The sequence below is a fragment of the Lithobates pipiens genome, unplaced genomic scaffold (assembly GCF_037356315.1).
Source record: "Lithobates pipiens isolate NorthernLeopardFrog02 unplaced genomic scaffold, aLitPip1_a1.2 Scaffold_18, whole genome shotgun sequence".
Lineage (NCBI taxonomy): Eukaryota > Metazoa > Chordata > Amphibia > Anura > Ranidae > Lithobates > Lithobates pipiens.
The window spans coordinates 78,660,267-78,685,977 of NW_027507758.1; the positions used below are offsets into that span (position 1 = coordinate 78,660,267).

Genomic DNA, 25,711 nt, shown 5'->3' on the forward strand with positions numbered 1-25,711 from the left:
ACTAAGCAGCAGGACAGCCACTCTTCATGGGACCTGGAAGCTAGCGGCAATCATTGTGCCTACTGCAGTAATTATCAGCTTCCATTAGGATCCACCAGGTATGGCACATGCATAGTTACATTGGTCCAAGCTGAATAATGTGACTGCAAAAGAGCCATACCTGGAATTCCGTAAATGTAAGCTGAGTGTTGGTTTCCTCTAGTAGCTTAATTACCATTGCTGTGTAGGTTTTTTTTCCTAAAACTTTATTTTTTTCTAAAACTTTGTGCATTAATATATTTGGACCTCGAAAAAGGAGTACATCCCAAAGGCTTGTCCTGAAAACGTGGATGTTAGTACAAATAAAAAAGGTATCATGAGCAGTACTAAATAGTTTTGCTTCCTCTAGTAGTTAATCTAACAATATCTGTATTGAACACAATAAAAACGTGTAATATATGTAATATATATGTAATATATTTTAAAAAAGTTACTTTTAGGAAAATACTATATTCATGCATGCTCACTGAAAATGCATTGTACTTTATTTTTTAAAATAAAATAAAAAATAAACCCCGATCACATGGAAATGTTGGGATAAGATCATTTGGAGATGTTGAACCTATTGTCTTCCACTGATGGACTCCCAGGAACCAGCGGCTGAGTCTCCTGAGCACCTGTGTTTTACTAAATACATTACATAGCATCAGAAACACAAAAAAATTTATGTCACATATACATATAACATGTGAGGCAAGATCAGTATTGTAGAGCAGAATTAAATAATGTAGACTAGACATGTGCACTGCTAAAAAATGTGTTTGTTTTCGCTTCATTCGTTTTATTTTTAGTTTTTCGGGTCATTCATTATGATCGCAATTCGTAAATTTGTACATTCGTAAATTCGAAAATTTGTATATTTGTACATTCGTAAAATAGGAAAATTCTGAAATTTCTAAATTTCGAAATCCCAAAAATTCGAAAATCTGAAATAGCAACTAACTATTAAATTATAGGTATTACATTTCCTTTCAAATTTGGCTGTTAGTGAAAGTAACAAATACAAATTTATCCAAAGTTATGAATTATCTGAAATAACGAATGCCGCATCTAAACAAATTGAATGGAACAAATGAATAATAAATAATAATAATAAAACGTTTTTATTATTATTATTATTGTTATTTATTGTTAATTCATTACGTTCCATTTGTTTGGATACGGCATTCATTATTTTGGATAATTCGTAACTTCGGATAAATTTGTGTTTGTTACTTTCACTAACAGCCAAATTTGAAAGGAAGTTAATTTAATAGTTAGTAATAGTTAAGTTATTATTAGTTAATTATTATTTTAGATTTCCGAATTTACAAATTTACGAATTTACAAATGTACTAATTTCCGAATGTGAATTTGCGAATGTTTGAATGTACAAATTTACGAATGTACGAATGTACAGAGTTACAAATTTTCGAATATTAGATTTTACGAGTTTACAAATATTCAGTATAATTAGTTAAACAGGTTTTCGTTAATTCGGATGTTTCCGAATTAACGAATTTGTCAGAATTTGTTAAAAACCGAATTCAGAACTAAACGGATTGCACATGTCTAATGTAGACATTGTTGGTCATTGTAGAGATCAAAGTAGGAAACAAACACTGCAGAAGTATCTAGAAATGGCTTCCAGTAATATTTGGAATTGTATGGAGCTTATTATAGTCAAAGCTGATTTTAACCTCCACTTTCTCCAATGTGTCTTTTACAGGTGGTTCCCGGGTTACAAACAAGATAGGGACTGTAGGTTTGTTCTTAAGTTGAATCTGTTTGTAAGTCAGAACAGGTAAAAAATTGTAAGTGTAGCTCCAGCCAAAAAATCAATTTGTAAGCTTTTTGGATAACATAGGGAAGGGTTATCACCCCTGTAACATTTTTTTTAGCTGTCTGTGCCCCTGTACAGAAGATTTCACCTCACTTTCTGTCCCAATGATAATTGGATTTTGAAAATTTTGGGCTGTTATGATAACAAGGATTGGTGATAAAGCATCAGTGGAGACACCTTTTTCCCATATTAACTCTTACAGGAGAGAATTTCCCTTCCTAGAGGTAGATTTCCTCTCACTTCCTGTTATCTCCCTCCGTTTTTGTAAGTAGGAGTCATTTGTAAGTCGGATGTTTGTAAGTAGGGGACCCCCTATATATTGGCTCCTAATTGATTACGTTTTTAAACCTCCTCCCACCCTATTCAAGTATAAATTCTTAGGGTTGGCAGGCATGAGCATTTTTGTGTAAAGTGCCATTTTCTACGTTAAGTGTTGGCAATTTTAACACGGCACAAAGTGTCCTTTCATCTCTTATTTCTCTCCCTCTATTCGCCCTCTCTCACTTTGCTCTCACTATCCTTATTTTTTGCAATAGTGCCCTCTCGCCTCAAACTCTCATTTCTTTACCCCTCCTCTCCAGCCCACAACCTATACATATCACCCTCACTCTTGCCCTCTCAATATTACTGCACTTCTTATCTCTTGCTCTTTCTGAACCCTTGTATTCTCCCACCTCTGCACTTCCTGCAATCTCTTTAACACTTCTTTTTTTATCTTATCAGTTTCACACTTTCCTTGTCTCCAGCCTCATATGCCTCCAACCAGCAGTTACTAGTAAAAACCTTCACCACCTCAAGACTTCCCTACTCTGCTACTGACTACCTTTATAACAAAATTGCTCCCCTGTTCTGCCCAGTCTTGGCCACTTCTAGCTATAGCAACTTACTCTCATTCTCCCTAGACACACTCATTCCTCTCTCTACATACAAAACCGGGCCTTGTCTGCTATAACCCTGGCAAACAGATGAAAATGGAAGCATAGCATAAAAATAAAACCTTGCAAGACTTCACCCTCTACAAATCTGCCCTTCTCAAATACAAATCCTGCCTCCACGCTGCTAAACAAAAAATACTATGCCACTCTCGTTAAAACCCTCTCATACAATCCTCTTCAACTTTTCTACCTTTCATTCTTTATTTCACCCCACACACACACACACACACACACACACTACCTCCACCTGGTAACTTACTTACTGCCAAGGAGATTGACAATTAAAAAATAAGATTGGCACTATTTATGATGAGTTCCCTATTGTCCAGCTTTCTCTTCCAAGGTGAAAGACCCTATTACCACTGAGGAAGTTTCCAAACTTCTTTATGAAGCCCACCTCTCCGCTGGACCCTGTCCCATCACAGCTAGTGTGTCTCCCTTCTTGTTGTGTCCTACACTCTCTAACCCACATCTACAATCTCTCGCTCTTCACTGGCACCTTTTCCTCTCCACTCAAATGTGCACTGGTTACCCCCAATACTTAAAGAAACCTCACAGGACACCACCTGTTTGAACAATGTGTAGCGCCCGCTCCTGAAGAGCACGCGCTATGTGTTTTTGCCATTTAATATTCCTGGAACTGCAGTTTGGTTTTGGGTTTAATTACTCTAAATTTTGGTCTCAGTACTAGTCTGGCTGGATTGTGTTCTGCTTGACCATGGGTGATGCTGTCATCTTTGGCAGGTGCTAGAACACTGTCCACTTGGGTGCATTGAGTGCCAGTCTTCTCTCGGAACCCACCCAGTGGGAGTGTCACTTTTGCTGTGCATTCTGGGTGAGGGTTCTTAAAGTGGTTGTAAACCCTTACAACACACTTTGACCTACAGGTAAACCTAGATTAAGGCTTACCTGTAGGTCCAAGAAATATCTCCTAAACCTACACGGTTTAGGAGATATTTGCCAAAAGACAGGCACCGCAATTTTAAAGCGTACAGCATGTGTGTAAATACCGTGTAACATAAAAAGTTGCAACAACCGTCATTTTTTTCCCTAGGGTGTCTGCCAAAATAAATATATATATATATATATATATATATATATATATATATATATATATATATATATATATATATAATTTATGGGGGTTCTGAGTAATTTTCTAGCAAAAAAATTATTAATACATGTAGGAGAGAAGTGTCAGAATTGGCCTGGGTGGCGAGGGGTTAATTTCCATAAGTAATGTTCAAATAATTATTATATATTATTTTTAATGTAATTTAGTATATTTTCTAAATCTGTACTCAAGCAGGTGGCTTAACAGACAATTTACTGCAGTTTGAAGTTATAACTTCAAACCAGTAATTTCACAGTAAATAGATAATAATAATAAATTATTATCTGATAACATATAGCATAATAATATATGATTTAGTTTAATTATAACAGTACCTTTTCAACAGCAGCAGATTCTCATTCTCCCTCTTAACTGTGTGAGAAAAACATGGGATTGTGGGTAAATCTTATACCCATAAACCCATGATTCTTCTATGTAGTTGAGAGGGCTGGACTGGAAGGAAGCATTTGTCTTTTAGACACACGCCCCTTCTATGACAGTGCAGTGAGAGGCGTGCCTCCACTGCAGCATTTTTATTGGACAGCTGGGGCTAATGGTACTTTACCATTGGTCCAAGACTCCGAGTTGTCCATTGAGCTCAGTGCCTCTCACAAGAAGTGAGGAGAGTCACTGTAAGCTCATCCTCTCAGTCTGCTTCAAACAGTGTGTGCCAGCTTGTATTTAAACTGGCCGCTGTGTTGCTTCTGACAGGCTGCACAAGGAGCCCAGTATCTCTGGAACCATAGGTCGTAGGAGCCCCACATTTTTACCAGTGTGGGGTAGGACTTAGGCTACCTACTTGTGAAGATCTGTGGGCTAGGACCCTCAACGCTAGATTTATTTATTTTTTTAATGTTCATGGCTCTGCCTCACCTGACCACACATCCCTGCTAATAACCTACTAACTGTTAAAATCAATTGCTGTTACTCTATTTTCATACTTAAACCTTTCCACTGCCTTTGACATGGTCACAGCTCCTCCTCAATAAATTCCACTCCCTTGGCCTCTGCAACTCTGTTCCCTGGTTCTCTTCCTACCTATCTCTGCACACCTTCACTGTCAACTAAAACTCTATCTCCTCCGCTCCTCTTCCTCCTTCTTTTGGTGTACCTCAAGGCTCCATCTTTGGGCCCCTCCTATTCTCTCTACACCTCTTCCCTGGGCCAGTTGATAATCTCCAATGTCTTTTAATACCACATCTATGCCGATGACACAAATCTTTCTCCCTAGTCCCCAGTTCACCCCTCTATCTCCTCACGTGTCACACATTTTTATCTTTAATTGATACCATTTCTTTAATCACAATCTGTCTAAAACTGAGCTTGTAAAATTTACTCCTCCCCGATCCCCGTCCTTATGACTTTACAATTGAGATAAACAGCAAAATTATTGGTCCCTCTGCACATGCCAAGGTGCTAAATGTAATCCTAGACTCTGACTTCTTCTTCGTTCCACACATCCAATCACTGGCCAAATCTTGTGGTCTTAACCTCCTCAATATTTTCAGAACTCGCCCCTTCTTTATTAACAGCAATAAAAAACAGCATATTCACTCACTGGTTATCTCCTGCCTTGACTACTGCAACTTCCTTCTCACTGACCTTGCTTTAAACAGGCTACCCCCCTTCAGTATATCATGAATGCTGCTTTTATACTTATACACTTTACTAATCAATCAATGACTGCTTCCCCTCTCTGCAAATCCCTTCACTGGCTTCCACTAGTCCAGTGTATAAAATTAAAATTACAAACTACAGGGGGCCCCCTACTTACAAACATCGGACTTACAAACGACTCCTACTTACAAGCAGAGGGAGATAACAGGAAGTAAGAGGAAATCTACCTCTAGGAAGGGAAATTCTCTCCTGTAAGAGTTAATATGGGAAAAAGGTGTCTCCACTGATGCTTTATCAGCAATCCTTGTTTCCTTAACAGCCCAAAATTTTCAAAATCCAATTATCATTGGGATAGAAAGTGAGGTGAAATCTTCTGTACAGGGGCACAGACAGCTAAACAAATGTTACAGGGTTGATAACCCTTCCCTATGTTATCCAAAAAGCTTAAAAATCGATTTTTTGGCTGGAGCTACACTTAAAAAATGTATCTGTTCCGACTTACAAACAGATTCAACTTAAGAACAAACCTACAGTCCCTATCTTGTTTGTAACCCGGGGACCCCTGTATAATATTCAAAGCCATCCACAACACTGCCCATAGCTACATCACCAACCTCACGTTGAGTAATTGCCTAAATCATCCATTCTGTTCCTCCCTAGACATCTAGCTCCCTTATTATCTCCTCCCATACTTGCCATCAGGACGTCTTCAGAACCTCTCTCATTCTCTGGAACACCTTACCCCAGTATGTTCAGTTAGCTCCTACCCTGTCAGCTTTTAGGCGCTCCTTGAAAACTCATTTATTCAAGGAAGCCTACCTCACCTCCTCCAAAAATCTGTCCTGCAACCACCTCCATCAGATCATCCCCATAGCTATTCCCTTTTGTACCTCCTCCCCCTCCCTTTAAATTGTCAGCTCCATGGGCAGGGCCCTCCTATTCCTTCTGTATTGAACTGTATTGTAATTGTACTGCGCAAAATGTTTGCGCTACATGAATCCTGCATAATAATAATAATAATAATAATTATTATTTATTTCTAGCTTGCAAAAGGAAAATGCTAGGGAATTTGTTCTATACAGTAGAAGTTAATTTTACAATTCAAAGTAGAAGAAAAAATAGTTTGTTAGGTTTGAGAGGGGAAGGCTGGCTTTTACAGCTGTCTGTGTCCCTGTTGGGGGTATTTACATAAGAGGGCAGAAGTCGGGAAAAGCAGACAACCCTAAAACCTGGGGACAGTAGAAAACCCTAAACCTGATGGAGCTTCTAATCTTTTCCAACTCTTTTACTCCAACGGGACACAAAACCCTGGCAGATTTCAATTCTTTCCCACATTGGTGTTCTACTTTAAATTTCTGATAGGCCAAATAATAAAAACTGGAAAGTCTGAGGATTTTGGGAACTCTGTTTAAATCTCAGGTCCTTTAGCAGAAATTTGTATAGATTCAGGCATTCCAATACTACTCTTCCCTTTGATATTAAGATAAGAATTAATAATGTCTAATGCACTATACACTGGCCAATGTGACTATAACTTTAAAAAAACAACGTAAAAATGATTAAAGCCATAAAAGACAAATTTACTTTTAATGGAGTTGTCCCTTAATACTGTAACCCCCCACCCACTTGACTGCAGCACCTCTGGGCAATTGCTTACCTTCCTCCCTGATCCTGGGGTTGTTTCTTTAACATGGTTCTGGCTGACTGTCTATTTTACTGTGTATGCACACCGCAGTCCAATTCATTCCTGTGGGTAAGCTGTACTCAAGCAGCCTCCAGTGGTCCTCTAGTGTACAGCTTACCTATAGGAATGAATGAGACTATGGGATTGATTTACTATAACTGGAGAGTGCAAAATCTGAAACAGCTGTGCATGGTAGCCAATCAGAGTCTAACTTCAGCTCGTTCAATTAAACTTTGACAGAAAACCTGGAAGCTTATTGGTCTCTATGCAGAGCTGCACCCGATTTTACACTCTCCAGTTTTGGTAAATCAACCCCTATGGCACGCTTGTGCATTATGAAGGGGAGCTGGCCAAAACTTTTCTGAGAAAATACCACTAGACTAGGTAGGAAAGTATGTATTATCCCATGTGTGCTGCTCTTAGGTGGGGTGGGCAGAGCGATTTATTAAAGGATAACTTTACAAAAGGGGCATGGTTTACCAAGCTAGTGAACTGGAGGGAGGTATTGCAGGCAGGTGCAGTCTGCTTTCTCCACTGTAGGCAGCGTTCATCCAGAGCGGTATCACAGCCTGGAGAGGAAGTCAGGAGAAACCTGGTTTCCCTATGGTTTTTAGGTTTCTAGAGGCAGTGTTCCAGTTGGCTATGTTGCATCCAGGTGACTTCTGGCAGCCATCTTTGGGTCAACAGTGTCTTTATAGGTCCCGGCCTCTAGGTTTTATCAAGCATTTTACGAAGAGTAGGGAACAACCACCCATCTATCATGGAAAGTGACTGCAGCAGAGAAAGGTTTCAGATGAGTAGGCACAGGCTAGGGACTTGCAATCCTGTACTGCAACCTCCCATTGACACCAGCCAGGCCACATTCTGCCCTCTGAAGACGGATGCTGTTGGTGCAACTTTACCTTGCCTTGATCTGAATTGTAAGTGTTACCCTCAGCTGCGCTCTTCCGCTGGGGTTGTTTGTAGTTGGTATTCTCTGCAATACAATTTCTGAGTTGATATATATGCAGATCCCCAGCGCTGTCCCCTTAAGTTATACAATTCATACATATACACCATAAATCATAAAAAATATTAATTTATAAAATTCAGTTGTGCAGAAAATCATCAAACTCCTCCCAACAAAGTTCTTCAAAGTGCTATCAGTGCTCCAAATCTTCTTATGTGTGATAGGGTGCTGTGCTCCCCTTTTGTGCCCTCACTCTCCAAAAAATGAGTGTAAATGTGCCTGTGACAGATGAATGCTTAAAGGGTCCGCACACCTTTTTTTCCCAGCAGCAGCCAACACACTAGTTTGTAGCACTTAATTGTTATTATGAAATAGGCACTTTTTTTCTACCTTAGTGTGGGCATACAAACATTAGATTACCTACAACTGAATTAAAACTGAATTTTATAATTTAATATTTTTTATGATTTATGGTGTATATGTATGAATTTATATACATATGTACTAGTGATATGAGTTACAGGGTAAGGCCCTGTAACATAATTTTACCCCGACTGCTTCCTAGGTGAAAAATGGATGAATAGCTGCACAATCCGGAAGGATGCCAAAATCTTTATTGTAATGATCAACAAAGAAAAGCATATAAAGCTCAGCGAGCGCCAGGAGATAAAAATGTTAACGCGCTTCACGCAGATAACAGCGCTTAATGATAACGCAATGACAATGTTATGATTAAACGCTGTTATTTGCATGAAACACATTAACCTTTTATTCTCCTGGTGCTCGATGTGCTGTATATGTTTTTATTTGTTGATCATTACAATAAAGATTTTGGCATCCTTCCAGAGTGTGCAGCCATTCATCCGTTTTTCCCTGTTGATTTCGGAGGAGAGCTTGGCAGGCACTTCGTCTTTGGAAGCAACACTAGACTTGCGACATGCACACCTTGAGTGGTGTTTCCTCATCATTGACCCACTGCTTCTTCTCATTTTAAATGTATCTCTTGATTATTCTCATATTTAAGCCTAAATCAATGGCAGTCACATAAATCTGTATATTAAATTAATCATGCCACAGTCCCATTTTTTTTAACAGAGGCTTCTGGCTTACATGAAGTCCATGGAATACATGGCAGATCTCTCTCTGCCTGAGCTTTTGGATAGGCTAACTTGAGTTTTTTCCTGGCCAAAGGCTAGCATTTTCCTCTGAAAGGTCAGGGCTGTGGATGACTGTATACAGCCCCAAATACTGACATGTGTGTTTCAACCGCAAACTTTCATCAGCACAGCGGCATTGGTGGCCCAATTTTTAAAACCCAAAGGCAACACTAGACCATTCAAATAATAGTGATCTCTCCTGACCTACATCTTGTTTTCTGTATATAAGTAACTACAGATAAAAAAATATATATATTTATAATTATTTTTATCTCTAATATATCATTTAAAATTTAAAAAAGATGCACATTACAGAAGAAGGTCATACCTTTTGCCCAGGAGCTGACATTTCATCTGGCGTAATGCCAAGATTCTCTGGAGAGTCCATTTTGCAGTTTGGTGGCACAATGGATTCACAGCGTCTGTGTATGTTCATTTTACACCCTGGACAAATATTGCAAAACAAAGAAAAAAAAATAATTCAACAAGTTTAATCTCTACTCCTATTTTCATGCTCATCAAATCCTGGTACCCTCAGCTCTTATGCTTGAATTTCTAAGTCTTATATTTGATTCTGATCAGACCATAAAGCTTGGTTCACACTGCCGCAACCTGAATGTTGAGTAATTTACATTGCGACTTTGCCAGGTGACTTCAGTGCGACTTTGAAGCGACTTCAGGGAATGCCTAGGTAATTTTCCTGTAATGTTGGATCCAAATCACCTCAATTAAGATGAGGATCCTACTTTGAGGTGACTTCCATTAAAAGTCCATGGGCACAAGTCGGATAGAAGTCAACTTGCAGTAATGCAGGAACCTTTTGTAAAGTCAGAGCGACTTCAGTTGTGCTAATTAAGACAGCTCCCATTGACTAAAATTCGATTTCACATGTCACAAAGCTTGGGGTCTCACAAGTCGAATCCCAAGTCGTGGCAGTGTGAACCGAGCCTAACAGTAAGTACTTCTCAGCTGCTAATTCTACTAGAAGGATAAGTTGACCTTCTTAAAAAAAAGAATAAATGTAAATTTTTTTGAAAATAATTTGCAATTTTTTTTTTTTTGGACCCTGTATAGCAAGGCACCAGAGATCAGCAAATCGCGGGTGCAATGTCTGGCTCCTGCAGACTGTCAGTGTAGCTGTCTGCCCATACCTCTGATACGGGCAGGCAGATACTGAATCACAGGAAGCTCAACAGACTACGAGAGAGCTCACTAGTGCCCACACAGTTCACTGAGAACTACAAGCCATTAGCTACAAAGGCTGATGGAACTAGTATTCATTCACAGAACTCTGTGAATAAATGACACAGTTGTGTGGGTGGAGCCCTGCACGCCCGTGCTCTTTTCAAATTGGAATGGGGGGTTGCAGGGGTGCGGGAGAGCTGCAGGAGTGGGGACATGTTCCAGGTTCAACCCTAATAACAGGTGGAACATGCACCATTTTCCCAAAGGTGAATTTATCCTTTAACTATGGTTGCAATGTCTGTCATGTTGGTTATGGTCCTTCATGGGGGCAGTCATTTTTGCCCATGACTTGTGAAGCTCTGCTTCCTGCTTAGTGGAATTACACAGCAAATATGTCCACTAATGACTTATATTTAAACTCCCTTTATACATATTTTTTTTTCTATTGCTGTATGTATCCCCCTTTGTGAGAATTCCTGTCTTGATGACTACTTTCAATGTGACAGGAAGCAAGGAAAAATCTAACCATGGAGGACACAGACAATGCTATAGTGAATAGGTTAAATGACTATTTGAATTATAGCATACATTTATGAAATGGTTACAATTTTAAATGCATGTAACTATAGTTGTAATATTTTTTCAACAGGTGGAATTTTTTTTTTACATTTCTTACCTTCGCATTTTAAACCTTGTCTTATGAAGCCCCATAATAATGAACCACAGTGATTACAAAATGTAGGGAAAAAGTAGGTGCGGATGGTGAACTTGTGAGGCATGTTAACAGTAAAACGCTGGAATCTCACCTGCTGGGTAAACAACACAAAGTTACTATCTTATATAGGAAGACTCTATCTACATCACTACCACAACACAACAGTATTAAAGAATTCATATTCCCAATATGTGCCTGCTGTACCATGTACTTGTATAAAAAAAGTATCCACTCCTCTCTGTATTGCTCCCTATATTCGTGTGCAACATTGCAAAAACAGTTGCACCGAGAGCATGCACCCTGCCAGCTCCCACCACAGTTACCAGTGGCTAATGGAAAGCTGCCGGTTGGTGCTTGCGATCTGGAGCTTTTCTGATCATTTGTCCGCCGTCACAGCCAGTCACGAAGGTCACATGATCATAAACCCTGCCTCCCATCATCCTAAACCCCTTTAAAAAAAAAAAGGAGAATTAAGGTATTTATAATTTTTTTTATATCTATACCCAAAAAAATAAGATTTTGGGGAAAAATGTTGTTGCTCCTATGTCAACTCTTTAAGATGGGAATTCCAATTACTTTAGAAAGATCTCCTAATTTCCTGTTGTGTCTCCAGAATAGGAAGTTCATGGAAATCTCTCCAGCAGGACACAGACTACAAAAAAAATATGTCTTTTCTACTCTAGCCATAAAAAGCTTTGACTATAGATAAAGCAATAGCAGATGTCTTATAAAGTGTATTTTTTCTATCATCATAAAAGCACACAACACAAAGAACACAATAAGCCCTTATCATCAATATCAATCTTGCCCTTTGATTCATTCTTCTAGCCAAGGATCATAAAATCTATCAGAGGTTTAAATTAGAAGTACAGCCAAAACTTTTTTTACTGTACTTCTCCTGTGGATCACAGGAGTACAATTTGTTCTGCATTCCTGTGACCTGTTTTCAGCAGACAGCGGGCTGAAGTCCGATGTCTACTGTTTTCACAGAGCTGGTCAAGGCTTGGGCAAGATCACGACAATGGAGCGAGCCACTTAGAGCCTGAGCTGGGGGGGGGGGGCAGAGCAGAGAGCCAGTAACTAACAGTCGGCAGCTCTCGGCTTGGGGAGCTGTGAGAACCAAGCAAACAATGGTGTTAGATCGCTTGCTTCTCAGTCTTAGAAACACCAGGGGGACAGATGCAGCATCAGACCAATGCTGCATCCACCTAGGTAAGTCCACATCAGAGGTTTGGCCTGTGGACCAATGGTTGGGCACCCCTGCTGTAGACTGCCATCACTCCTCTGCCATTGTGATCCCTGCCTGCAGGTTGTAGAACTGAGTTACCCTTTGCTCCCTGCTAGGCAGTTCCTGTTCTGGGTGATTGCATCGACTACAACCAAGCAGAGTGCTTTGCTACTGATAATCAATAAGAAGGGGGGGGGGGGGGGTTGGGACTTTAAATGAGGCACACATAATGTACCTCCATCCCTGATTCAGGTAAATAAGAAAGGAGTGTGGGACTATGAATGAGGCAATTGACTTTTGGAGGTAGAATGGTTGGTAAACGTTGTTTATATGTAACAATAGTATGAAACAAGTAAAAAAAAACTGAGCTTGCCTTGTAAAGTATATCCCATTTATAGATCCATAGATCCACCCTTTAAGGCTGGGTTCACACTGCTGCGGAAGCGAGAACCGGATGTGATTCGCACCGCACTGCAGTGCAAATCACATCCGATCTCTGTGCGATGCGAGTTCAGCCATACAGATAGTATGGCTGAATTCGCATCGCACCTGCCGCAAACTCGCACGGGACCCTTTTTTTGGTCCGCAGCAGAATCGGATCGCATGGGTGTTCACACCATGCGATCCGATTCCTGTCCGAGTTTGCAGATCGCACTGCGATATGCGAACTGATCTGGGGGTGCCATTAACATTTCACTGACACTTCCAGCAGTCCGCATAGGGCAGTGTGAACTGCCGGCGGGAGGCATGCGATGCGGGAAAACGCAGCGGATTCGCAGCGTTCCCGCATCGCTCCGGTGTGAACCCGGCCTTAAAGTGACTTTAAGACAGAGGGGTTGATTTACTAAAACAGCATGATGCAAAATCTGGTGCATCTCTGCATAGAAATCAGCTTCCAGGTTTTATTGTCAAAGCTTAAGGCCTCTTTCACACGGGGCGGATCAGTAATGATCCGCCCCGTGAAGATCCGCTCGCTCAGCGGGGATCGCTCCGTTGTCCCCGCTGAGCCGGCTGCGGACAGGGCAGTCTCCGCACAATGTGCAGGGACCGCCCTGTCAGCTCTCCGCTCTCCTCTATGGGGATCGGACGAGCACGGACCGTGTGTCCGTGTTCGTCCGATCCGCTCTGCAGACGGATAGAAAAATAGGATTTTCCTCCGTCTGCAGAATCGGACTGTTGCGGAGGCGGACAATAGCGGGTGTCTGCGGATGCTCATCCGCAGACACCCGCTATCCCATAGGGATGAATGGATGTCCGTAATTCATCCGCAAACGGATGGATGAAATACGGACATACCATCAGCATGTGTGAAAGGGGCCTAACTGAACAAGCTGAAGTTAAAAACTGATTGGTTACAATGCACAGCTGCAACAGTTTTAGTAAATCTCCCCCAATATCTGCAGTCAGACTCTTCGGGGTTGATTTACTAAAGGCATGTAGACTGTGCAGTTTGAAAAGTACAGTTGCACTCTATATGCGCAGTTGCTCCAGAGCTTAGTAAATGAGGAGAAGCTCTGCTGACTTCCATCATTCAATCACGTGCAAGCAAAAATGCTGTTTTTTGCTTATTTTCCTTGCACATGATTAGAATTTCTTTGCAATGGGAACCTTAACCTCATTTACTAAGCTCTGGAGCAACTACTTTTGCAGAGTGCACAGTCTCTTTGCCTTTAGCAAATCAATCCCTATCTGTTCTGGACTGAGACAAATACACAAAATAGAGGAATATGCTTTGTTCATATTTCAGAGGTTTACAACCACTTGAATTATGTTTCCTGCACGTTAAGGTGTCTAGAAGTGATTAGTCTCCTTCCTGATAGGCTGTCAGCAGTAAGGATCACATACGGCAGTGGCTCACCTGTCCTGGCAGTGCAGAAGACCTTGCTCTGGATGCTTGGTTGTTTGGCAGTCCCTCTGGCGCTCTCTGCTCTCCTTCCCTGTTTACTAGAATTTGTGGGTGTTGAAACTTTTTTGCTGCATTCCAGAGTACACATCCCAGTGTTCCATGCGGCTGTTTTGTTATCCAGTCTCCTCCTGAAATGCTCTCTACAGCTACTGCCAGGAGGGAGGAGAAGGGAGGGAGTGGGGATTTAACACACAGCCTGCAACTGCCCTGCAATCCTGAGATGTACCGTCATGTCTGTCCTCACCTCCTGAGCTGTACCGTCATGTCTGTCCTCACCTCCTGAGATGTACCGTCATTGCTGTCCTCACCTCCTAAGATGCACCGTGATGTCTGTCCTCACCTCCTGAGATGTACCGTCATGTCTGTCCTCACCTCCTGAGATGTACCGTCATGTCTGTCCTCACCTCCTGAGATGTACCGTCATGTCTGTCCTCACCTACTGAGCTGTACCGTCATGTCTGTCCTCACCTCCTGAGATGTACCGTCATGTCTGTCCTCACCTCCTGAGATGTACCGTCATGTCTGTCCTCACCTACTGAGCTGTACCGTCATGTCTGTCCTCACCTACTGAGCTGTACCGTCATGTCTGTCCTCACCTCCTGAGATGTACCGTCATGTCTGTCTTCACCTACTGAGATGTACCGTCATGTCTGTCCTCACCTCCTGAGATGTACCGTCATGTCTGTCCTCACCTCATTAGATGTACCGTCATGTCTCTCCTCACCTCCTGAATTGTACCGTCATGTCTCTCCTCACCTCCTGAGATGTACCGTCATGTCTGTCCTCACCTCCCGAGATGTATTGTCATGTCTGTCCCCACCTACTGAAATTCACTGTCATGTCTGTCCCCAGCTCCTGAAATTTACTGTCATGTCTGTCCTCACCTCCTGAGATGTACCGTCATGTCTGTCCTCACCTCCTGAGATGTATTGTCATGTCTGTCACCACCAGTGTTGATCATCTTACTTTAAAAAAGTAATTCGTTAAAGTAACAAATGACTTCTCCCTAAAAGTAATTGCGTTAGTAACTCCATTGGAATTACTACATTGGAAAAGTAATTAGTTACTCAGCAAAGTAACTGACTTTTTTTTACTTTTTTTTAATATTCTATAGACGGGACTAGCGAGGGAAGTGAATGTCGCTGCCTCGATTAGCGAGAATGACACCTCACTAGCCCCATCGCCTGGTATCGCCTTACTAGCGGAGGAGCCCGGTCTCCTCCATCCTTCTTCTCTCTTCTTTCTTCTTCCGATGTTGACTCGATGCTTTCTCCCACTGTAATGCCATGTGAGGGCTGCGCGATCACTTATATACTGTATGAATTGGGCATGGTCACTGGGTGATGTCACATGGTGACCCTGCCCCTTATGACGTCACAGTCCCAGCATGCCTCGGGACCTGTCATCATAAGGGACGGGGCCACCGTGTGACATCACCCGGCGACCAGAGAAGGGACTAGGGAAGAAGGACGGAGGAGACCGGGCTCCTCCACTAGTAAAAGAGCTACAAGAAGATAGGGGAGGAGCCCAGGAGAAGAACCGGAAAGAGCGGGAGAAGACGCTGGAGAGCAGGAGAAGAGGCCGGACACCGGGAGAAGAGGCCAAACAGAGTGGAGAAGTCGGAAGAAGACCCCCGAAGACGGAAGAAGACCCCGGAGCTGATTAATAAATTACTTTAAAAACCTGTGTTGTGTTTTTTTATGTACACTTTTTTCCCCAGGTGAATGGGTACGATGTACCCCATACTCTTTCACATAGGGTAGGGGGCCGGAATCTGGGGGCCCCCTTATTAAAGGAAGCTCCCAGATTCTGATAAGCCCCCCGCCCACAGACCCCGACAACCAATGGCCAGGGTTGTCGGGAAGAGGCCCTTGTCCTCATCAACATGGGGACAAGGTGCTTTGGTATGGGGGGGCCGCAGGGCCCCCCTTCCCCAAAGCACCCGCCCATTTTGAGGGCTCGTCCCCACCCCCTTTCCTGACCGGCTGGGCTGCATGCTCGGATAAGGGTCTGGTATGAACTTGGGGGGACCCCCACGCCATTTTTTCACCGTCGGGGTTCCCCTTTAAATCCATACCAGGCGACGGGGCTAGCGAGGTGTCAATCTCGCCGATGGAGGCGACGACATTCACCTCCTTCGATAGTCCTGTTTACCTGGTCCCAGGCAGTAGATGTAATTGCGGTAACGCCGCCCAAGTAATGGGAACGGCGTTACCATGAGGGGAAGAGTAATCAGTTAGATTACTCTTTACCCTCTAAAGTAAATGTGTTACGTAACTCAGTTTATTTTAACTGAATTACTTACTTCACTGGTCCCCACCTCCAGAAATTTACTGTCATGTCTGTCCTCACCTCCTGAGATGTACTGCCATGTTTGTCCTTACCTCCTAAGATGTACTGTCATGTCTATCCTCACCTCCTAAGATGTAATGTTATGGCTGTCCTCACCTCCTGAGATGCACTATCATGGCTGTTATGTTGATCCAGTGGCTTCCATACTTTGTAAGTCATTGGGAATGATTGATAAAACAGCAGAGACTGTTTGCATAGCAGGGAGAATGTTCGCGTAAGAAGAATTAAAAAGTTTTGGTTTTGGATGCTGTAGAGAAGGGTTAAAACCACCTGCCAATTTATGCATTGCTGTCTGTGTACCACTGGGGACATTTCCCTTCATGTCCTGTACCTGAGACACAACAGGAAGCTAGAGGAAATCTTCCAGGGGACACCATTAGACCAACCCACCTCACTTCTTGTTCTGGGGACAACTCTAAAATTGTGGATTTCCCCTCACTTTCTCAATTACATTGGTCACCAAGATGCATAAAGGGGTGAATCTCCTCAGTGGGGACAATGAAAGTGATAAAAACTAGACAGAGAGTCTAGGACTCACCATACGCTATACCATATTACCATACAATCAACTTTAGATCTACCAAACCTATCTAATATGAGGACCTACCTAATCTATCCAATTAGGCAGGCCCTTCCACTACAAGCTTGTTGGTAGATCTAATGAAGATTGTACAATTAGATTGTAATGTATTTGGTGAGCTTAATCATTCCACCACTCTATCCAAAGCTAATAATAAAAATGTTTACCTAGAAATACACATTAAGGTGTAACTAACAACAAAACCTTTCTTTTTTTAGTTTTAGATCTATAAGGCTTAGAACCCCTGTCAGGGTTTTTATTGATGACTGTGCCCCTGATAGGGAGATCCACTCACTCTGTTTGTCCTGTTTACCATTATCATTGGAATTGAAACTTTTTGTGTGTGGCAAGGCGTTTGATTCATAGGGCGGTGGGATGCATTGTTTTAATGCATTGCACTGTTCACAATTTTTTAAAGTAGAACTATAAGCCAAACTTTTTTTTTCTTTTCGATAAAGTAAGAGAGGGTTATAAAGATATGTGTCCCATTGCGGAGATTTCCCTTCTCTTCCTGTCCCATAGCCAAACAGGAAGTGAGAGGAAATGTAAATTGAAAAAAAAAACATTTGGGACCCCCGGGTCACCAGAACTAGTGTCCCCATTGGAAGATTTTCCCTCTATTACTTTTCTGGGAACAACTCAAAATTTGTGATTTCCTTTACGTTCACTTTCAATGATAATGGTAAACAGGACAAATGGAGAGGGTGAAATGGGGAACAGAGAGGCAAAAAAAAATTACAAGCATTCTAATCCCTCTCCACTCTATCCAAAACGAAAGTAAAAAGTTTTGCCTTTAGTTATACTTTAAGCTTTGGTTCACACTATTACGTGTACACATGCACCCATGCGTTCAACGTGCAGCCCCAGGCATCATGTATAGGGCATCTCATTCATTTCAATGGGCTGCCCTACCTGTGAGAAACACAGGGAAATAAGTCCCTGGCCCATTCTATAAAGCACCCAACTGCATGGTGTTTGGGAAAATGCAAGCGTCTGCAGATGTGTGTGTGTGTGTGTGTGTGTGTGGGGGGGGGGGGGGATTTGCTATTAAAATATCCGATCAATCCAATGCTGCATCTGTCCCCCCGCCGGCTAACACTGAAAACGGAGTGATCGAATACCACCGATCACTCTGTTCTCACAGCTGTCAGTCACCAGCTCTCTGCTCTGCCCGGTGCTCCTCATTGGAGCACTGGGCTGTGGAGGGGGTGGGAGCGGCCAGCTCAGGCTCTCAGCGACTTGCTGAGAGGCTGAGCCAGGTGGTGGTCCAGGCATGTGGGCGGATCCCGACTTCATTGTCATGATCTTGCATCGAGCCTGGACCAGCTCTGCGATGTCAGCCGACAGCCGGCTTCAGCCCACTGTTTGCTGAAACGGGTCACAGGAGTGCAGAACTAACTGCACTCCTGTGAACCATAGAAGTACCATAGAGGAAAGCGCACGGTTTTGCCCATGTTTCTGGCACAGAATGCCTAAGTGTCACAAAATGAAATATTAAAATTTGTATGCTGCCAGAGCTGAGGTGCGGTGACTTGTGGTGAGCTGCTGTTAGGGCCGACCTCTCCTCGAGTTTCAACACTTTGAGTCACTGACAATATACAGATTAGGAATTGTGACTTCACTTGCTCAATGTTTATTCCATGTCAGTGATTTAAAAGAACATTAACCACTTCAGCTTTGGAACATTTTATCCCTTCACGACCAGGCCATTTTTTGCTATTTAGCACTACGCTACTTTCACCCCTCCCGCCAATGTAACACATATATGCGGCCCCACTGCACTTGGCTTTTTTCTGTGGGGCCACATACATACGTACCTCCATTTGTGCTGGAAGCGTACCTCACACCACAGAGACCGGGGTCTGGGCCCCGTACTAATGATTAGTACCCAGATCTCCCGATTCCCGGTCACCTGATTGCTGTGGTATCCTCTGATTGGCTACCACAGTGATGAATCACTGTAAAGCCTGCCCCTGTGTTTTTCTCTTTCTGTAAATGGAGAGGAAAGATACAATGTGTGACAGAGTCACTTTGGGCGGGGGACCCATGGAACCCAGAATGCCCTGGGGTGGTTGGGAAAAACTTGTTTCAGCTCCCCATGCACCTCCTATGTCTAAGTCACCCTGTGTCTCTAATAGGGGCACAGGGTGACCAAGAAATCCAGTCTGATCTGTACTAATCTGAATCACTGTACAGCCACACTGGAATGTTGTATGTGTGTGTGTATAATATATATATATATATATATATACATATATATACATATATATATATACAGTGGTGTGAAAAAGTGTTTGCCCCCTTCCTCATTTCCTGTTCCTTTGCATGTTTGTCACACTTAAGTGTTTCGGAACATCAAACCAATTTAAACAATAGTCAAGGATAACACAAGTAAACACAAAATGCAATTTGTAAATGAAGGTGTTTATTATTAAAGGTGAAAAAAAATCCAAACCATCATGGCCCTGTGTGAAAAAGTGATTGCCCCCCTTGTTAAAACATACTATAACTGTGGTTGTCCACACCTGAGTTCAATTTCTCTAGCCACACCCAGGCCTGATTATTGCCACACCTGTTCACAATCAAGGCATCACTTAAATAGGAGCTGCTTGACACAGTAAGGTCCACCAGAAGATCCTTAAAAGCTACACATCATGCCGAGACCCAAAGAAATTCAGGAACAATTGAGAAAGAAAGTAATTGAGATCTATCAGTCTGAAAAGGGTTATAAAGCCATTTCCAAAGCTTTGGGAATCCAGCGAACCACAGTGAGAGCCATTATCCACAAATGGCGAAGACATGGAACAGTGGTGAACCTTCCCAGGAGTGGCCGGCCGCCCAAAATTACCCCAAGAGCGCAGCGACGACTCATCCAAGAGGTCACAAAAGACCCCACAACAATGTCCAAGGAACTGCAGGCCTCACTTGCCTCAGTTAAGGTCAGCGTTCATGCCTCCACCATCAGGAAAAGACTGGGCAAAAATGGCCTGCATGGCAGAGTTCTAAGGAGAAAACCACTGCTGAGCAAAAAGAACATCAAAGCTCGTCTCAATTTCTCCACAACACATCTTGATGATCCCCAAGACTTTTGGGACAACATTCTGTGGACCGATGAGACAAAAGTGGAACTCTTTGGAAGGTGTGTGTCCAAGTATATCTGGCGTAGAAGGAACACTGCATTTCATAAAAAGAACATTATACCAACAGTAAAATATGGTGGTGGTAGTGTGATGGTCTGGGGCTGTTTTGCTGCTTCAGGACCTGGAAGACTTGCCGTGATAAAAGGAACTATGAATTCTGCTGTCTACCAAGAGATCCTGAAGGAGAATGTCCGACCATCTGTTCGTGTACTCAAGCTGAAACGAACTTGGGTTCTGCAGCAGGACAATGATCCTAAACACACCAGCAAGTCCACCACCGAATGGCTGAAGAAAAACAAAATGAAGACTTTGGAGTGGCCTAGCCAAAGTCCTGACCTGAATCCTATTGAGATGTTGTGGTATGACCTTAAAAAGGCCGTTCATGCTCGAAAACCCTCTAATGTAACTGAATTAGGACAATTCTGCAAAGATGAGTGGGCCAAAATTCCTCCAGGACGCTGTAAAAGCCTCATTGCACGTTATCGCAAACGCTTGGTTGCAGTTGTTGCTGCTAAGGGTGGCCCAACCAGTTATTAGGTTTAGGGGGCAATCACTTTTTCACACAGGGCCATGATGGTTTGGATTTTTTTTCACCTTTAATAATAAACACCTTCATTTACAAATTGCATTTTGTGTTTACTTGTGTTGTCCTTGACTATTGTTTAAATTGGTTTGATGTTCCGAAACACTTAAGTGTGACAAACATGCAAAGGAACAGGAAATGAGGAAGGGGGCAAACACTTTTTCACACCACTGTATATATATATATATATATATATATATATATATATATATATATATATATATATATATATATATATATATATATATATATAAAATATTGTCTCATTTTGTGATTGTTAGCGGTTGGAATATCTGATACCTATATTCAGACTGGGAGGAAGCGGTATATGACAAAAGCACTCAAGCGGAGTGTGGGACATTTTGTTACATTAATGGCAGTGGTGGGATATCTGATATCTATATTCAGACTGGAAGGAAGCGGTATATGACAAATGCACTCAAGCGGAGCGTGGGACGTTTCGTTACAAGCATGACATGTCACAATTTGTAACGGAAGTGCTGTTTGGTCCTTCAGGGGTATACGCAGGATTGAAGCAAGTCAATTGGAGAACAGGAGTACATTTCAACGATTACTCAACCATGCATGTGGAGGGAGCTTTTGGACATAAATGGAACTATGACTGGTCCAACTTTAATACACTGCACCTGAAAATTCAAGGACATGGACGGCCCTGGATGGTGAATATACAGTCTGAAACCTATTTTTAACTTCAGTGGGATGATTTATATCATAACTTCATCTACACACGTGGAGGTCCATACTGGAAGGATGTTAAGATTCCCTTGTCAAAGTTCTTCATGAGCAGTCATGACAGAGTCCAGGATGGCCAGTATCCTCTATGGCCAGAGGGGGTGTTTTACGGTTCTGTTCCAACTCAAGATGTGCAGAGGTATTTTACGGTTCTGTTCCAACTCAAGATGTGAATGACGTATTTCTGGGCATATTAAAGGCTTGTTTTATGCTTACCGTATTTATCGTGGATAACACGCACTTTTTTCCCCCTAAAATCAGGGGGAAATCGTGGGTGCGTGTTATACGCCGATCCCCCGCTGTTTCTATCCCTTTCTGCCGCTGTCTGCGGTTTCCGGGTATTTTCGGCTATCTTCGGCCGATCTGGGCTATTTTCGGAAAGCCGCCGAGGACGGCCGAGTGTGGGCGCAAATAGCCGAGAGCGGCCGAAAATAGCCGAGAACAGCCGAGTGCGGCCGAAAATACCCGAAGGCCGCCGAGAACGGCCGAGAACTACAGAGCGCCGCTGAGATACACAGGACATCCGCTCTGTATCTCGGCGGCGCCATTTTTAAACAGCAAACACACTAACAAGACTGCAAATGACTGACGAGGCTGCAAATGACTGGCAAGGCTGCAATAGAAGGCTGCAAATGACTAAAAAGGCTGCAATGGAAGGCTGCAAATGACTGACAAGGCTGCAATGGAAGGCTGCAATGCAAGGCTGCAAATGACTGACAAGGCTGCAAATGACTGATAAGGCTGCAACTGACACTGACAAGGCTGTATTGATGGGCATTTAAATGTAAGTTTTTTCCTTACACTTCCCTCCTAAAAGTTTTTTTCTTTTAAATTCCCTCCTAAACTTGGGGTGCGTGTTATACGCCGATAAATACGGTATATCTGGTGAGTGATAACCCCTAAGGGGAATGTGAAATTCCTTGCGAGGGAAAGATCATCACCCATTGTGGTGATTATTCTATTAGTTTGACAAGTTAACTTATTTTGTTTTTGTAAACTGGCACTTTACAATAAATGTTGCACTGTATTGTCTGTGAAATATATATGCATATGAGCGTATCTTTTTTTTTGGTGGGGGAGTGGATCTTGGGTGGGAGTTCCCACACACACTGGCGGATCGGGTGAGATCGGGTGAGATCTGATGAAAACTGACATGTTGTCTGTTTTCGTCTGATCTCTCCATAGCAACCAGCGGCGCTCGACAAGCCCCTCCCCGCTCAGTGAGCAGAGTGGGACCTGAGCTGGTGGACAGAGGCGGACTCCGTGGCAGCGGATCGGCCTCGTGTGAATGAGGCCTAATGGTTGTATTTGATCACCACTGGGTTTTTTATTTTTTGTGATATAAATGAAAAAAGGCTGACATTTAAATAACAAAAACAAAAAAAAATATTTTTTACTTTCATACATATCCAATAATTTTTTTTTTTAATTTCATAAATTTTGGCATAAACGTATTCTTCTACATGTCTTTGATGAAAAGAAAACTCCCCAATAAGTGTATATTGATTGGCCTACAAACGCTTGTATATATACTGGATTTTTTTTTTTATATTACTAATGACGGTGATCAGCGACTTGTAATGGGACTAAACAAGTCACATTTGGCAGTCGTATGCCTGCCGATTTCTATAGCTATTTAATTTTTGTCAAGAAGCAAAGCATCACGGTAGCGGCATGTGTACAGCTCTGCGAGGTGGCATTTATTTGTGTGTTTCTTTGTTAGCAGTGTGGTCGGAGAGCCATGCAAGGAGGAGTGGGCAAGCTGTCAATCTTGCAGAGCATGCAAGTGGGTGTTTTTGGAATGCATTCCAAACAATAGAGATGTCAAAAACTTTTTTTTAAAGGGAAAGAAATAAAACACAAGAAAAGACATAAAAACTGTGTATTACAATTGCACATTTAAACAAGTGCAAGTTCATGAGAAAAAGACACTGAAACTACATGCAATTTAAAGTGTGAATGTAGGTGTTAAAGCGTATCTATAGTTAAAATGTAAAATCATATGTAGCACTTACCTCCGCAGAAGTCGATTATTATGATGATGTGTTTTCTGTTCTGCCACGACTCTGTAAACCGCCTCGTACAATCTGACACACCTGGTTATAAAAATTGATGTTAGCATACAGGTAATAGGCCACAAGTCACCTGATGTTAGCTAAAGTAAGTATATTATCGCAAGGCAAGATAACAGGTCAAAGCATATGTTTGAATGTGCTACACTAATGAGAATACTAGGCTATAATATGGCAATTAACCTAGACAACAATAATGAATAAAATATCAATTAAAATTGATAGAAAAAACGAGTGTCCTATAACGCACTCTGTGTATATTCCCCTGGATGTAGGTATATGTGAATATTCCTGAGCGGCATACCACTGGTAAAGTTATTAAGTTACTGATAAAGTAGTTGTAAAGTACCTGACACCTAACCCACAACTTAAGACAGCTAACATTGGGGTCCAATCTGTACTAAGGTGCAATTACTACTGTCTCTTTAAGGCTGTATGCAGTGAATGGCTCTTGGGGCTCCTCTGGAAATGAACTGCTAAACAGTGGTGAAGTAAGCACAGTTGATTCTGCTCACCAATCTTTGCACACAGCGAATCTTGTTCTGAACGCTTGGCAGTCTGCTGTCCCCAGGAACTCAATTCAGTCCACAAGGGCTCAGTCTCTCAGCTTTCTTATCTTCCGTGGTTTGTTTCTGGTCCCTGCACAGGCTCAACAATGGCACCCTGGTCTCTGCACAGGCACAGAAGAGACGGGATTGTCCATGACTTGTTGCATAACTGGAAATGAACAATTGGAGACAAAATTAGGTTAAAGTGGTAGTAAACCACTGCAAAAAAATAAAGAACTTTCGCCTGTAAGACAAATGCATAATTTGCTAGTATACATCGAATACTAGCACATTATGTGAGACTTACCTTAAAACAAAGCCATGCTGTCACTGCTGAGAAGGCTTCCATCTTCACCCGGTCCTCCTTCCGTGTTCCTGGTCTCCAGCTACATGAGTGGCCATGGCCGCAATGACATAACGCCAAAGCATGCGTGCAGGAGCCCTCGTTTACAGCACCAGCTCTGAAGGTATACTGGACCTTCAGAGTGCATGCATCGGTGACGTCACTGGCTGCATACACTCTAAATATCTCCTAAACGGTGCATTTAGGAGATTTTCACTGTACATTCAGGTAAGCCTTATTATAGCCTGTAGGTCCAAGTAAAAAAAAAAAGGTTTACTACCACAACAGTTACACAAAAGGATAACATTCAAACAGGAACTTGGTAAAAGAAGCTCACACCATTTGTTAGAGGGACAGAGGCTGCCTTTACCTTAGGCCACTGATTGATATGGTCACCTGGGTATGTCAGGGGGCAAGCCAGAGTTTTGTGAACAGAAAGACAAGGAAATTGTGATGACATACTACTGGGAACTCCATCAGTCAACTATCTTTTTCTTTTCAGATTGTCTCCGGTTTCTCAGCAACACTTTGTCTCCTGGCTGAAGATCATGAACCTGAACCCTCAAATAATAAGTCTTCTTGTTCCACAGTCCTCTAGCATTTTCAAATGTCTCTCAGGCGATCTTTAGGTTCTTACAGAGACTTTCCACGTGGCCTCTGTGAGTTGAAGTGGACATTCCATGTATGGAGATGCCGAAGGCCAAATCACTGGCGGACGAGCTTCCATCCCGAACATAAGCCTATAAGGGGAATAGCCAGTTGCATTATTCTCTGTACTACTGTAAGCATGTACCACAGTGGAGACGTGTCTGCTCCAATGTTGCTTACATTGTTCAGAAAGGGTCTCCAATATGTCAAGCAGGGTTCAATTAAACCCTTCTGGCTGTGGATCCCCTTTGGGTGATAGGGAGTCATTCTTGATTTGTGAATTCTCAACATTTGTTTATTGAGCCTGCTTTCAAAGTTTCTTCCTTGATAGGAATGGATTC

General features: G+C 42.3%; 1 long non-coding RNA gene across 3 annotated transcripts; it reads right to left on the reverse strand.

Moving 5' to 3' along the window:
- Positions 1-502: 502 nt before the first annotated feature.
- LOC143987226 (uncharacterized) lies at positions 503-23,836 on the reverse strand. Of its 3 annotated transcripts, none has more exons than XR_013276616.1 (4): positions 23,775-23,836; positions 11,179-11,311; positions 9,646-9,761; positions 503-666 (listed from the first exon to the last, which is right to left on the reverse strand). It is a non-coding gene; the product is annotated as an uncharacterized LOC143987226 (long non-coding RNA). The 3 variants fall into 3 exon arrangements; XR_013276615.1 differs by lacking the exon at positions 23,775-23,836 and adding an exon at positions 14,304-14,469 and having other exon boundaries at positions 11,179-11,308; XR_013276614.1 differs by lacking the exon at positions 23,775-23,836 and adding an exon at positions 14,304-14,468.
- Between the last annotated feature and the right edge of the window lie 1,875 nt (positions 23,837-25,711).